Below are 16,676 nucleotides of genomic sequence, written 5' to 3' on the forward strand. Positions count from 1 at the left end.
AGCACAGTTTCTGATGAATCGCCAAATGAATTGCAGAGGGAGGCTCCTGGCCCATTTTATTGGCCACAGAGGATGAATTCTATCACTCTTGTTTTTCAAGAGTGCTTCTCTTCATGAGTTAAGATAGGCAAGCTTCCCCTTAAGAACTTAGTCTCCAGCTCACACAGCCCAGGGAAGGAGCACGTTCTAATTATTTTCTCCATTTCTCCTTTACTCTGAACCTCTTCACAAGGCAAACTTGCCTCTTTGGTGAAAGCTCTTTTCCACAGTTTGACAATTCGTCACCCATCTCTGATCATCTAGCTCCCTTTTGCTTTTAAGCTTATTGTTCAGACATTTATCTTCACAGTGGTGAACGGAGAGCACATCTTTAAGTATGGCATCGATATGTCCCGACCTAGATGCAAGCCTCTTAAGCCAGTTTCCCTCAATCCTGTTACTACACATTAACTCTGGACAGGATTATCTACCAGCCTGCCTGTCAAGATGTTCAAGGGAAAGGGGGGGAGGGGAGAAAGAGCAAAGAGCCTTTCTACTTGTCAGTCTGCTGTGAGGCCAGTGGGATGAAAATTTGTTCTGACCTTACTTTATTCATGTGCTATGAGCTACGGTTACTGCTGTATTCTGTACAGCTGCAGAAAATTAAAAGGGACCAGAAATACAGGCAGCTCCTTACTTCCTCATGTCCTTGCAGCTTCAGAAAAGTAGACAGAAATGTAATCTTTATTTATCTGCATATGTAATTTATAGCATATTTTAATCAATAGTTCAAGTTAAGACGAAACAGCATTGAGCTTTAATAAGTTGTGATTTAGATTGGATTGGTTTGGAGCTAATGAAATAATTAGCACCATTTCAATGTGATTAATTTATGGCTGTATATTAAGTGTTCAATTAGATTAAGGAATCTGAGTGCTCCAAATGCTGGCTGAGGAAGGCAGTGACTCAGCAGGGGCAAAGTTTAATTGAAACTTTGAGTCTTCCAAGCCATTGGAAGAAGCTTGCTGAAATGGCCCCACCTCCTCAAGCTGAGCCTGGGGTGGCTTCAGAAGGACACCCTAGGAGCAGACTTGGGTAGATAGGATGGAGGTGAGAAACAGCTTCGAAGGATGCAGTTCATCATCCCCCCACAGGCAGATATAAAAGGAAAGATGTTCAGGAGCTTTTGAGTTACAGGGACTTAAATATCATTGCCATCTCTGAAGCCCTTCTAGTTTGTCTTTATGTAATTAAAAGGAAAATTCATCTTTGGCAGTCTTAGGTGGCTCCTTGCTCCCTCAACACAGCCAGAGATGGTTGTGTTTTACTCTATGACTCACTATGATAATTCTGATTTTTTTAATAATTTGTTTTTAAAGTACTCAGTGCAGTTTTAAGCTTCTTCAGTTCTATCTATCTCAAAACTATACTATATGTCATGTTTTAGATTATAAGTTCCCCGAGAAAAAGAACATATTTTTTCATTGAACTGTGTAAAGTACCTGAAAAAAACCCTACAAGAATTCTGAAAGGTTTCTTCCCTTACAAGCTAATTAGCTGGGCTGACAGATTCATGGGTGCTGGCAGAAGGCAAGAAACTCCTGGGTCAGAGACACAGAACTTTGTTCCGCATAGCAGTGGTTGTACCCAGCTCTATAGATCACCCAACACCTGTTCCTCAGCTCCCAGTTACCACAGGGCAATGGCAAGTGGCCCAGTTCACAGCTGCATGGCTGGTGGGTTGCTTTAAGTAAGAGGAAACCTGAGCCAGGGAATCTGAAGAATCCATAATGGGTATCAAGGCTGTCACCTACCTTTTGTTCCACTGGGAGAAATTATTTTTTTCTCTGAAGACTTATTTTTATACAACCATGTTATAAGAAGTTATCTGGTACAAAGGCAATTAGTACTCCTGTCTACAAAACTTACACAAACCTAAGGGATCCATAAAGAACTGACAACCCCCTCCACCTAATAGTGTCTTGGGCAGGAAATGGACAGTCTCCTACAAAGAAGTTAAGAGTGAGAGTAACTTGATACCTTCAAAGATGAATTTTATCTATGTTTCATGACGGTTCTTATTAGTAAAATAAGGACGAATGAGTAGAAAGTAAATAAAATCAGGTTTGAATTACTTCTATATTTTTAGTTACAAAGTACTTTATCATCATGATGAAATATTTAATGGTAGGGATATGACAGTCATTTTCAAATCCCTCAGGCCATACCACCGATCTAGGACTGACTGCTATAAGCACTTAGTTACATGAAAGAATTTCTGCTGTGGAGATAAACAGTTAGTTCAGTTGGTAGACTGCTTGTTTATTTGCATCTGGGGTCCTCAGTTTGATCACTAGCAGTGCGTCAACCAGCCTTGGTGGCACATGTCTGAATCATAATAATCGAGAGGAGAATTAAAAGTCTCAGAAATTCGAGGTCAATATGGTGAATTCCAGGCCAGTCAGACCTACATGAAAGTTCATATAAAGAAAAGGGCCAGATCAGTGAGATGGCTTAGTGTGCAAAAGCTTCAGCCACTAAGCCTGATAACCTGAGTTTGATCCCTGAGATCCATATAGTGGAAGGAGAGAATTGACTACTGTAAGTAGACCTCTGGCTTCTACTTAGATGCCATGACATATGTATATGTGTGCATACACTAAATTAAAATGAAATAAGAAGAAAAACAAAAGGGAAAAATAAACACCAATACTTAACGATGCTATGGTTTCAGGAAAGTGCTTCTGATACTGATAGACCAAAAGGAGACAAAGAGTTCATTACAGTCCCTTTCAATATTCAAATTCCAATACTCTGGAAATAATTAAGCTGTAGACCCTTAATTCAGCCAATAATTCAATGCTATCGCTTGTTTGAACTATAACCATAAGCAGGCAACTGTTGTAGTCATGGAACCCAAACATCTGGGCCGCAGAGGTCCACACTGGAGGGCTCAGAATTTTGTATTCATTGGCATTCTTATATGGGATAGAATCCACTTAGCGAATGCGGAGAGAAAGGAGGGCGCTCCCCCGTTTGCCCAGTCCTGTAGATGGAGAATGACATTTCCACTTCTGTTAACGCTCCGGGTTTGACAAAGATTGCTGGCTAGTGTCATGAATCAGAGAGCATTATCATATTCTTTGCCCTGAAAGGAGATTGTATATTGATTCTTTTTTATGTGGCATTTTTCCCAGGAAAGAGAGTGGAAGATTTTGAGTATAAGCTGAGGCTGCTCTTGAGGGATAGGGACGCCAGATAAGCAAAATAGAAAGGGTTTTGTTAAATACCAGTCTTCTAAAATTAGTTCAAGCTATGGAGTTTTCTGGCAAAATTAACATGCAAGCTAACTGAACATTATCATATGTGAAAAGAAGGCCTGCTTTCTCTTCACAAATGGGATATTTCCCCACAATGTAGAACCGTGGAGCAGTGAGGATATGGGGATGGGCTTGGCTGAGACTGTAGCTGGGTGAAGGGAAAGTGCTGATTGTGTTTGACACAGAGTCTGACACTTGGCAAACACCCAATACACATTTGTTGAATATGTGTTGCTGAGGGGCTGGGGCAGGAGACCAGTCCTACCATTCTTGGTGCTCCCTTTCTTCCCCCCTAGTAAATGAAAAGCATGGAGTTAGAAATACCCTGCTGGCTCCTTAACAGATCATTAGATCTTAGGACCAAATCATGCGTCAATGTGGCCTTTAGAATCCTAGAGGCTTATGCACAAGGCTTTTCTCATGAGACTATTTTTAATTTGATCTTGAAAACACTGCTTTGGTGCACTGGCTATTTTGCTTAAAACTTACAAGATTATGCTTATAAGCGAGTGTACACTCGAGCTGAGTAGCAGCTGCTCCCGGAATCTCTGTGGGAGAAAGCTGAGTGCAACTATTTCTGGTACCCTGTCGTGAGCACCACGGAGTGAGCCATTTGAATCATATAATTGGTTTAGTCATTAATCAGCAATGCTCTTTCCTTTGTTTACACACATATACACAGATACAAACACAGGCACACACAGATACACACACACAAACACACAGATACATATACAGAAATATATACACACAGAGATGCATACCCTCAGATAAACACACACAAAGGCACACAGATACTTACACAGAGAAACACACACACAGAGATACAAGCACACAGACACACAGACACAGGCACACAGATACATATACAGATACATACATGTGAATACCCACACACTACTACACACAGATACACAGACACACAGATGCATGTAGAAATACACACAGACACACAAACACACACAGGCACACACAGAGAGTCACAGATATATACAGAAACACATAGATATTTACATGTAGAGATACCTACCCACAGATACACACACATAAACACACAGACACACAGACACACTCACTGGCACACATAAATACATACATACAGAGATACATATAGAATCACATACACATAGACAAACACACATGCAAGCATACACATGCTCATACACAGATACACAGATACATGTACAGATACACAATATACATATGCACAGAGATACACATATGCAGAGACACATACGGAGACACACAGACACAGACACAGACACAGACACACATAGACACAGACACCGACACATAGACACACATACACATTTTAGGTTTAAACCTTCATTCTCTGAGGTCCCCTGTCTTTCCATGTGTGGATATTGTACACGATCTATACTCAGTCAGTGATGGAATTTGACATGGGTAACAGTAATATTGATGATGACATTGGTGTTAGCAGTGACATTGCTGTAATATCAACATGTGGGACCCAGCATAGTGGTGCTGAGCTCTATTTCTGTCTATTTTTCTTCAGAATAGAACCAAATATATATAAAATGGTAAGATTGGCAATTTAAATAATTACCTCAAAGTAGATGGCTGTGACAGCACATTATTTAAACAATACACAAAAAGTATAGTTCTTTTAAAAAATCCAATGTCTGCCCATACTTCATTTTTAGAAAGTTTCTTGTCTCATCAATATTCTCAGATTCATGTGAAGCCATGACCAAGTTGACTGTGGAGCTGAAATGTGTTGGGTTTTGGCTTTTACAAAGGTTATGAGTGACTCTTGTTAGCCTTTTAAATTCTTGGGACAGAATATCCCTATTCAGAATGTGTGTGTGTGTGTGTGTGTGTGTGTGTGTGTGTGTGTGAGCGTGCACATGCGTGTGTGCACGCGCATATACATATGAGTATGTTTCTATAGCCCAGCTTACAGAATATATTTACCATTCTAGATTGCTTACCTCTCAGTAGTTCGACTCAGACCTGTGGTGGGTCAAACATGACTGCTATATGATGATGCTCTGATTATTTCCTTAGCTGTTTTCAGTCATAGGAGGCAGAAGAATCGATCTGCCCACACAAACAGAGCTAAATGAAGTGTCCTCCTGCCTCTGCTTCTGGCCTGCTCTAACTTGGGCTGTTCTTGCAGAGGTACGGCTACCCTCTCCTGTCTTCTGGGCTGACACTCAGCTTCATCCGTCCTGCTGTGATTCACATTCATGTAGACGTGGCCCACTATATCAGTGTCAGAGCCCGGAGTGCCTTGTCACATGTGTGGCCTGGATCTCATAATTCCTTGATATCCACTGAGCACCCATAACACACTAGGTGTTGTCATACGATCCGTGTGATGGGATCCAGCTGGGAGCGTGGCAGGTTGACAGATTGGAATATAGTTTTATTTTTTTGGCTTTAATTCCAGAGCTGGGATGAGAATATTGGCCCATTTTTCTTTTTCTCTGTGAGGAACATTTGACTCTAGCCTATATTGTGTCGCCTGCAAGCCAACTGACACCCCAAAGATAATATTTTGTGCTAGGAAGTAGAGATATTAATTGGTTTTGAAATCACATGAATTATGCTTACACTTTGGGACTGGTACGGATTTCTTGGTACATAGCGTTTCTTGTAAGAACATTCAGCAAATGTGTCTCAGCTTCTTTAAACGCAGAACTTAAAAACTCAAACGCCTGCATTTGGCTCAATAGCCACAGACAGTAATGACACCTCTAAGTAGCTAATGCACACAAGTAATATCCTCATAGCTTTGATTTAACTTTATTTACAGATTAAAATTGAATTGCAGCTGATTTATTGATATAATAGGCAGAAAGTGATTATCAAGCATCCATCACTGATGGAGGAAAAACCAATCAAATTATACTCTAAGGTTTGCTTTAACCCAACCTAACTCATCACCCTATAAAACTCAAAGTGCCGGAGTCATACTCTCTCAGTAAAGTCAATGAGCCACAACTCCCACTAAGCTCGTATCTGCTCTGTTCAAGGCATACAGTAGTTAGAGCAATTTGTTCAACTGCCAGGTTGTTGTAAAAGGGAATGGCAACGGGCTTGGGATTTAACACCAGTGCTTCTTCTATGTATATATTCATGGTAATATTACTCTTTAATGTTCACTGCAAATCCTAAGAGACTTTTGCTATACTATTTCTGAAATGGTTTCAACCTGTGCACCTAGCCTATCTGGACAGATGCAGTGAACACCAAACGGTGGTGGAGCCATGAATGGTGACAAAGATATTGGGAAAAGGCAGCTGTCCCTTTGGAGGGTGTACTAGTCAGTCTCATGCTAATAGACTGTGATGCCTGGGGTTTAATGTATCAAGAGGAAACATTTACTTAGTTCATAACTTTGGAGGCTCCAGACTCACACCCCGAGGGCACCTGGTGAGGCTAACACGTAGGGTTAGAAGCACAAGGCTGAACATGAGTCCTTACATTGTGAGCCGGGAGGCGGAGACAGAAACACCAGGGTCCTGTAATGCCATCCAAGAAGGAGTTAAGCATTGCCCATATTCCTCAGAGTTATTTTTTTAGATGAAGCCTCTAATATGTACACCTTTGGAAGACATACTCATAGTAAAACCACAGAAGAGGACAAAGCGTGAAGAGTCCATGAGAAAGGACTGATTAGAATGAACTTAGAGAGTCCAAGCTCTTCAGAGTCAGAAACATTTAGGATGGAGGAGACTAGAGTGGAACAGAGTCAGAGTTTTCACTCTGGGTCAGAGGCTCATCATGGAACCCAGGGAGATGTAGCCTAACTACTAGCTGTTTGGTAAGAGTGTCCTTCCATTGTTTCCCCCTGTAAACTACCAGGTGTGGTGAAGGGCACCTTTAGTGCTAGCACTTTGGAGGCAGAGGCAGGAGAATCCCTATGAGTTTGATGCTAGCCTGGTCTACATAAGCAAGAGCCCAAACTACATAAAAAGACCCTGTCTATACAACAACACCAATGACCTAATGTCATAGGCTAGCTGCACCCACCCTCATCCGGAGGCACTCTTAAGTAGAAAGTTCTGTGTTCATTGTAGTTGCTTGTTGTGCATACACTGAGATGTAGTTTGTCAAAGCTCCCCTCTCTTAAAGCACGATGCAAGCCTTTAAAATACAATCTTCACATCTATTTCCATTTATGCTGCTGGCTATTTCATTTGTCTACAATGGAAAATATTGCTGTTGTCAGTAATTACCATTTTAATTATTTAATTATACCTATGCCTGAGGAGCTCCTCAGAAATGCCATAGCATTTAAAATTCAAGTCCTTGTAAATGTGTACTGAAGCTCATTTTTTTTAACCATACTGTTACTTTTACCTATGGTCTTGTTCTTGGTTAATGATTAAGACATTCACCTACATTTTAGAGCATAAAACTCTTTTTTGAATTGCCCATAACATTATGTCCTCTGAAGCCAGTAGACAGTGCTCACTGACTTCAAAGAATCTTCTGTGTGCACTTAACTACTGCAGGGATGAAGATGAAAGAAGTACTTCCTCTAATTACATACATAGGTATGCATACTTTTGACTGTCCTATCCGATATTTCCTGATCTTACATGAGAAAGATTTTTCTTTAAAAATGTATTTTATGCTCATATAATCGTGCTCACCCTCTGCCTTGATAAACACGTTCACTTTTCATATTATTGAAGTATCTATTCATTCAAGAAAATATTCGTAATGGTATGATTTATGTACCATCATTGCGAATCTCTGAAGTGGAACTGGAATCAGTCCAGGAAGAAGAAATTGGCTTCTCTCCTTCGTAGCAGCAAACTGTCCATCCTGTAGGCTACAGAGGGTTCATTAGAAAAAGTGCTGATGAACTCAGCATAGTGGTTTTGCTTCTTTTTTTAAAAGTTTTATTTATTTTTATTCCTTAATCCTTTTGTACAGTCCAGACTTCATCCCCCTGCCTGTCTGACCCCTGATAGCTCGCCACCCCTACCCCCACTCATCAGGCCTCCCCAGTTCCTGGGGCCTCAAATCTCTTGAGGTTTAGGTGCATCTTCTCTCACTGAGGCCAGACCAGGCAATCCTCTGCTGTATCTGTGTCAGGGGCCTCATCTCAGCTGACGTATGCTGCCTGGTTGGTGGTTCAGGTCTGAGAGATCTTAGGGGTTCAGGTTAACTGAGACTGCTGGTCCCATGGGGTGCCCTCCTCCTCAGCTTCTTCCAGCTTTTCCCTAATTCAACCATAGAAGTCCCGAGCTTTTGTCCATTAGTTGGGTGCTAGTGAGACTTTACTTCTTAAAAGGAGGATTCTGTGTTAGATCAACATTCCTTTGATATCCGGTGTAGGCCTATGTGTGCAGTCCCCACTCATAAGCAGCCGTTGTTGGACTCTGTTGGTTGTATCTTTTCATGTTTTCATTTAATTAAAATATAATAGCATCATTTCTTCCCTCCTTTTCCTTCCTGCTATTTCTCCCACATCCACCAACCTCTCAGATGATCTTTTGCTCACACAGACTTTTTTGCTTAAACACATTCACAACTGTCTCCCTGTGTGTGCTCCCTGTGTTTTCTTGTTCTCTCTCATTCTTCTCATCATAAGTCTTTATTTTTGTTCTTTCTCTTGGAAAATATGTCCTCGTTTTGCCTTTAGAATTTCAGCATTTGCTGTTTAATCCTGCCTCTCCAGCCTGCACCCATCCATAAAGAACTCCCCAAGGACCTACAGTTCCCTATGAATTATCATATTCTCACTGCAATATCACGATTGATACTTAGACCATTCAAAGCAAATGCACAAAGAATTTGACTGTAATAGTTTAAACAGCACCAGAATGTTGCTGAACATACATTTCCCCATATTAATTTATGCTGAAATGGTACTTGGTCTTGAGATATATGCAACCGTTTATTGAGGTAACTACCTTTCACAGCTTGCAGAATGCACCGCTCAGTAATCATAGGAAGACTGACATCATTTTGTTTAACTAGAATAGCATGGTAGTTGGCTATTCTGAGAGGGTGATTGGGGTCTAGCCTTATCATTAGCTGTGCATGCTTGCTAGGATTTTTAGCTTTGGTGCAATGCTTTCAAAGATTACCAAGCCTTAGGGTACCTAGGGAGCATTAAGCACAGGCCATTGATGGGATAAGTCATGCATGCTTTGTAAGCATGCACACCAAATATTTTTATGAAAAAGCACTTGCTTTATGTCTACTCAGTGACTGAGTTTTAAGCACCAGTACCTCAAACATCTCATGAGAAGCTGATTTCATATTCTGTGCCATTTTGACCAATACTTAGCCACTAGGATAATTCATGCAATGCTCTGAGTTCTATTAATATGAAGATGAATATGTCACAGTTCTTGTCTTTGTGGCTTAGCCATATGCATCCATAGAGCAGATATAGTGCAGCGTGTTAAGTGTCAGTCAATTAAAACTGAATGAATGTTCACACCGTGTTCTGAGGAACAGATTACAGTCTATTTGTAGCAAATGTGTGAGGATGGAGCTCTCCATGACAAGGCATGCATGGTCTGAAGGCAGGGGGTTGGGGGAGTGCTGAGCATGAGAGTTTAGACTCATTAATCCAGGACTTATAGAAGCAGCCAGAGTTGGAAATAGAGATTTGCAGAAGCTGCTTTTGGGTGTTTTAAGCCACAGGGACATTTTATTGAAAGAAAAATACATAGTAAAAATGAGGGGAATCCCAGTGATACCAAACAGTTTAAGAAGTAGTGGTCACCTAATCCAATCTTTCCTTGTAGGGCAGAAAATGATCAGATAGTTAGGGCGTCTCAGTATTTTAATGTCAGTATTGGATCACACTACCAGAGACTGGCAAGCCAGATTTTCAAGTATTTCTAACTCTGGGAAGGAAATTCTATAGTCTAAAGTGAGAAGTTGAAAGAGAGGTAACAGACACTGTAGTCAAAGGAAGAACTTGAAAGAAATGGGAATTCATCTAAGTACAGGTTCTGAAAACATTGGACTTCCAGATTACTGAAGTTTTGTTGTGACTATTATTAGTTACGATTATTTGTGTGTGTGTGTGTGTGTGTGTGTGTGTGTGTGTGTGTGTGGTGTGGTGTGTTTGAGTGTGGGTCTCCTGTGAATGCTAGAGGATAACTTTACGGAGTCATTCCCTCTGTCCCTGTTGGTTGCAGGAAGAGAATTCACTGAATTCATAAGACTTGTTTCTTTATTCACCAAGCCGTCTTACTGGCCCAATTGTTTTTTTTTTTTAAAGATGCCCTAAATCATTTCTAAAAATGTAAATGGTTTGTGAAAGCTTTTGTCCCATGTAGATGTATTATGAATCAAATCAGTTGTGTTGTTTCTTTCCTTTGTTAGAGACATGCCATAATTAGGTAGAGCTTTATAAATACACTGCGACTTGACCTTTATCCATTTCAGTAAGCACGGGGTGAAAATTTGGCACCCTACTTTAGTTTTCAGACAAATGCTGGAAAAGACGCTCCGCTGAGACTTAGAAGAGAAATAATAATTCAGAGTCAAAATAGTGTTTCCCAGAATGGTCTTGCCAAATCCCTCTTTGAAGTCTGATGGGTTCCAGCAATGCAGAAATACAGACACTGTCCTTAGATTTGGAGCAGCCACTTCCCAGAGAGCAATGTAATTAGGTGATCCCTCCGCGACTCAGCAACAAGTGCTGCCCAGGTGATCATTGCAGAGGGAAGCTTCTGACCCTGTCCAGTTCGATGCTTTCACCAGCAATTTGGAGGAAGTCCTAGGGAATAAGCCAAAGGAACGAAGCTCTAAAGAAGCAGATACTGATTGATTAGAAGGTAGCTCTCTCTCATCATCGCGTCTATCCCAAACTTTGGGTCGTCAGTGCCAGGGAATGCCTCACCACCTGAGGCTTGGAGTGCTGGGAAGTTCTGCCCGCTTTTGAACCACTTTCTGTCTGTGGGGAGAGATTAGATTAGGCGATTCCAGATAATTCAATTCTCAAACTTTCCATTCTAAAGACACTCTGCATGTCTTTGTTGCCTAGCATCGTTCCTGCAAGAAGAGTGGAATAGAAAATGTACATACGAGCGATGCTCCCTTTGGCCCTCTCTCTGTACCTGACAGTACCCCCTCCACCTGTGGTGTAGTCCTTCATCTTCTAAGCCTACCTCTGAAGTCATTATAAATCACAGAGCACTCTTGAAGAATTGTGGGGGAGCCTATGGCATATTTAGCACTTCTTTTTATATATTATCCGTGGCAGATTACATCTCAATAGTTCAACTTTTCTCTGTCTTTGAAGAAAAAAGTCCCATTTTTTTTAAGCTCGAGAGAGCAGGCAAATGTTAAGTAAACCATACATGCAGAGGGCTGAAACAGTGAGTGTCCTAGAAATGGTTCTTTTTAAGGTCAGGCACACACGCTTATTTTTTTTTTCTAACTTCTTTTCAGAGTCTGTGTTTAAGGCATGGCAGCTATGACATAGATCATAGAACCTACATGCTCCTGTATTGTCAGACTTTCAACTGTCTGCATAAGGGCTACCAATTTTCTTTACCCTACACCGATTACTTAGACCAAGTGGAGAATTAAACATATGTTTGTTGCTTTTGAAAAAAATCAAACCTCTATTTCCTGATATTTGCTGGCAATTGCCGTGTTCCTCTGTCATGCCCTTCATAAACATATGACATCCAGTTTTCTCCACAAAAACTTTATTCCTTGATTCAGCAAATCATAATTTATTTCTCTCATTTGGCTTATACATTCAGAGGGCCTTATTAGGCTAAGTAACCATCTACTTATTGGGACAATTTAGTGTGGCTAAACAGAGTTTCGTTTTTGGCTTATTGTCTCTTTCAGGCCACAATTTTCCTGTAGAAGAGAATCGATGGAGGACCAAATCAATGTTACAGGAAATCCCATGGCTGGGTTTCATTTTGCTCTTACTTATTTCATTTCCGCGTGTGGTAGTCAGTGCAAATAAAATGGACCTGATGTTCTATTATTCATCTAATCTTCACATTCTTCCTGAAAACCGTATGAAGGAATCTCTGTGTATGTTGTAGCTGTGAGAAAATCTGAGCCCAAACATCTTTTTTGAAAGGCGGGACATAAATGTTGGGACATACAGAAGTCTGATGTCTTCCAGTGACTTGTCAGAGTTTTCAAGTTTATTTTCTCTAGAACCACTTGGAGTTTGCAATATCAAATATAGGGCCCTGGCTGGTTACTTTTTGCCAACTTGACATAAGTTGGAGGCAGCTGGGAAAAGAGACCCTCAATTCAGAAAATGTCTTCATCAGATTGGCCTGAGGATAAGTCTGTGGGGTGACTTTTGATTAATGATTGATATGGAGACTCTAGCCCTACTTGGGCAGTGCTACCATTGGGCAGATAGTTCTGGGTGATATAAGAAGCAAGCTAAACATGCCAACAGGAGCAATCCAATAAACCTCTTTCCTCCATAATGTCTGCATCAATTCCTGCCTCCAGGTGCCTGCTTTGAGTTTCTGCCCTTCTCTTCAGCAGTAAGTTGAAATAAAGCCTTTTCTCCACAAGTTGCTTCACTCAGGTTTAGTCACAGTAACAATGAAACTTATTAGAGTAGGGCCCTGGCAAGAATTCACATTTATTGATACTTCATAAAGATCCTTATCAAGTGATATTTTTACCTAAGCCAGGGGTCTAATCTCTACCTGTGAACCCAAATGCTCTCTTAAAAAGATTTTTAAAGAATGTGCAAAGTATCTTCCTTTTTTTTTGTTCATATTCTAAAACGAAACTGGAATTTCTTCACACTTTATCTTATCAGTGTTTTCTAAAACTCAAATAATTTTCTATCTTAATATTGCAAAACTATTATTTTGTTTTGCTTATTTGAAATATGGTAAAAGAATGAATTCATTTTCTGTGTGGAAAATTGATTAAGTCTATGTCTAGGACAGTGTTCTGGAATGAGGAACTATCAATGTAGATTAAAATTATACCAGGGCATGGTGATCAGGGACGTATGTCTTTGATCCCAGCGCTCAGGAGATAGAGGAAGACCATTCTCTGAGTTCAAGGCCAGCCTGGCCTATAGAGTGAGTTTTAGGTATTACATGGCTACATGGTCAGAACCTCTCTCATTTTTTTCTTTCTTAAAATTATGCTATTAAAGGCTACTTCACTATTGAGAGGGAGATTTGGTTTGAGTTATATTTGATAATTTACATTAGCAGACCAACTACGGCTGCATTTCAAAATTCTAAAATTTCTGAGGTCTTTCAGAGTCTTTGTGTCAGGCTATAGTTTTCTTGTTCCACACCACGTTTACTCTGAAATTTTCTCCTACTTTATCTTGTGATATTATTCTGGGCAGGTAGATACTATGGCCAACCAATAGATAATTTGAGCAGAGTGAGATAGTGCAATAAAAGCAGCTTGCTTTTTTGTTAATCTTTCTTATTTGGTATTGTGAGGCATGCATATTTTTAAATAACTTTAGTTATTTTTGACCTTGTAATATAAAGTTCCAGTCCTAATCGATACATCTACAACATAGATCCTGTACCTAAGGCTCATGGATCATTGAGGTAGAGGGAGCAGAAATATTGTAAGAGTCAGAGGAATAGAGAGTTCGCGGTACATCAGGTCTCCTAGAAATGTCAGAAACTACACTCATGAAGTCATACCAACATGGGTGCCTAATTATGGTCTGACCATGGACCATACCAGTAGACATGCTAAAGGGGGAAAGTGCATGTGGTCTCAACCATAGGCAAAGGCCTACAGGTAACTAAGGAATGCTGACATTTATATTTTTGAAGGTCAAAGGTAGATAAACACATTGAAATTGAGACATGAAATGCACATTTCCCGTTGTCCATAGAATGAAAACTTCTAAAATTCAGAGCATTAGATGATGTAGTTAACATTCACTCCATTTCAGTAAAGGTTGTTCAGTGTAAAACTTTCTGCAGGCATCTGGCTATATGATGGAGTGCTAACAATCCAAAACTAGGATTATGACGTGACTTTGTAAGCTAGCCAACATTGAAGGGCCTTGTGGGCACCAGCATGGCATACCAGCTCCTGAAAGGTAAGGGAAGTTCTCATAGGGATGACTTGCATCTCTATATGCTAGTATTTATCTCTCAGTTTTATGGTAGATCATCCCCCAATTTAGGCCCATTTCAAATGGTTTCTGAAGTTGCTCTTCCCTGATTCTGTGTTTTGTTGTTTTGCTTTTCTTTCTTTTTCCATTAGGCAGTCCCAAAGCCGAGGGAAAACCAAGTAGGTCATTGAGTTCCAATAGTGTTGCCACTGGTAGTTAATTGAACCTGACAGAACAGAGTGGAGAATGTAGACATTTGAAGGCAGATGCATCAGCCATAGAAAGGTGAGAAATGTGGAGACCCCCTCCGCCCCCGCCACACACACAGCAGTGATGTCTTAAATTCTGTGATAAGTATGATCTCAGCAAACCGGGTTACTCAGAAGGAGCAGAAAGAGCTCATCACTGTTAAAAAGAGTTAGTTTCAGAAGCATGGCTGACTGTAGTTCTTAGTTCTGAATTCTTAATTGCTGAGTTCTTAATTCCATCCTTAACTCATGTTTTGTAAACTTTTTCTATTAGACCATGTGCTAAGAGCTGGAGTAGCAACAGGTACAGAAAGATAGAAATAATCCCATGCGTGCTATCGGACCACCACGGCCTAAAACTGGTCTTCAATAACAATAAGGGAAGAATGCCCACATATACGTGGAAATTGAACAATGCTCTCCTCAATGATAACCTGGTCAAGGAAGAAATAAAGAAAGAAATTAAAAACTTTTTAAAATTTAATGAAAATGAAGATACAACATACCCAAACTTATGGGACACAATGAAAGCTGTGCTAAGAGGAAAACTCATAGCGCTGAGTGCCTGCAGAAAGAAACAGGAAAGAGCATATGTCAGCAGCTTGACAGCACACCTAAAAGCTCTAGAACAAAAAGAAGCAAATACACCCAGGAGGAGTAGAAGGCAGGAAATAATCAAACTCAGAGCTGAAATCAACCAAGTAGAAACAAAAAGGACCATAGAAAGAATCAACAGAACCAAAAGTTGGTTCTTTGAGAAAATCAACAAGATAGATAAACCCTTAGCCAGACTAACGAGAGGATACAGAGAGTGCGTCCAAATTAACAAAATCAGAAATGAAAAGGGAGACATAACTACAGATTCAGAGGAAATTCAAAAAATCATCAGATCTTACTATAAAAACCTATATTCAACAAAACTTGAAAATCTTCAGGAAATAGACAATTTCCTAGACAGATACCAGGTACGGAAGTTAAATCAGGAACAGATAAACCAGTTAAACAACCCCATAACTCCTAAGGAAATAGAAGCAGTCATTAAAGGTCTCCCAACCAAAAAGAGCCCAGGTCCAGATGGGTTTAGTGCAGAATTCTATCAAACCTTCATAGAAGACCTCATACCAATATTATCCAAACTATTCCACAAAATTGAAACAGATGGATCACTACTGAATACCTTCTACGAAGCCACAATTACTCTTATACCTAAACCACACAAAGACACAACAAAGAAAGAGAATTTCAGACCAATTTCCCTTATGAATATCGACGCAAAAATACTCAATAAAATTCTGGCAAACCGAATTCAAGAGCACATCAAAACAATCATCCACCATGATCAAGTAGGCTTCATCCCAGGCATGCAGGGATGGTTTAATATACGGAAAACCATCAACGTGATCCATTATATAAACAAACTGAAAGAACAAAACCACATGATCATTTCATTAGATGCTGAGAAAGCATTTGACAAAATTCAACACCCCTTCATGATAAAAGTCCTGGAAAGAATAGGAATTCAAGGCCCATACCTAAACATAGTAAAAGCCATATACAGCAAACCAGTTGCTAACATTAAACTAAATGGAGAGAAACTTGAAGGAATCTCACTAAAATCAGGGACTAGACAAGGCTGCCCACTCTCTCCCTACTTATTCAATATAGTTCTTGAAGTTCTAGCCAGAGCAATCAGACAACAAAAGGAGATCAAGGGGATACAGATCGGAAAAGAAGAGGTCAAAATATCACTATTTGCAGATGACATGATAGTATATTTAAGTGATCCCAAAAGTTCCACCAGAGAACTACTAAAGCTGATAAACAACTTCAGCAAAGTGGCTGGGTATAAAATTAACTCAAATAAATCAGTTGCCTTCCTCTATACAAAAGAGAAACAAGCCGAGAAAGAAATTAGGGAAACGACACCCTTCATAATAGACCCAAATAATATAAAGTACCTCGGTGTGACTTTAACCAAGCAAGTAAAAGATCTGTACAATAAGAACTTCAAGACACTGAGGAAAGAAATTGAAGAAGACCTCAGAAGATGGAAAGATCTCCCATGCTCATGGATTGGCAGGA

This window comes from Rattus norvegicus, chromosome 2 (assembly GCF_021556685.1).
Source record: "Rattus norvegicus strain SHRSP/BbbUtx chromosome 2, alternate assembly SHRSP_T2T, whole genome shotgun sequence".
In the NCBI taxonomy this organism is placed as follows: Eukaryota; Metazoa; Chordata; class Mammalia; order Rodentia; family Muridae; genus Rattus; species Rattus norvegicus.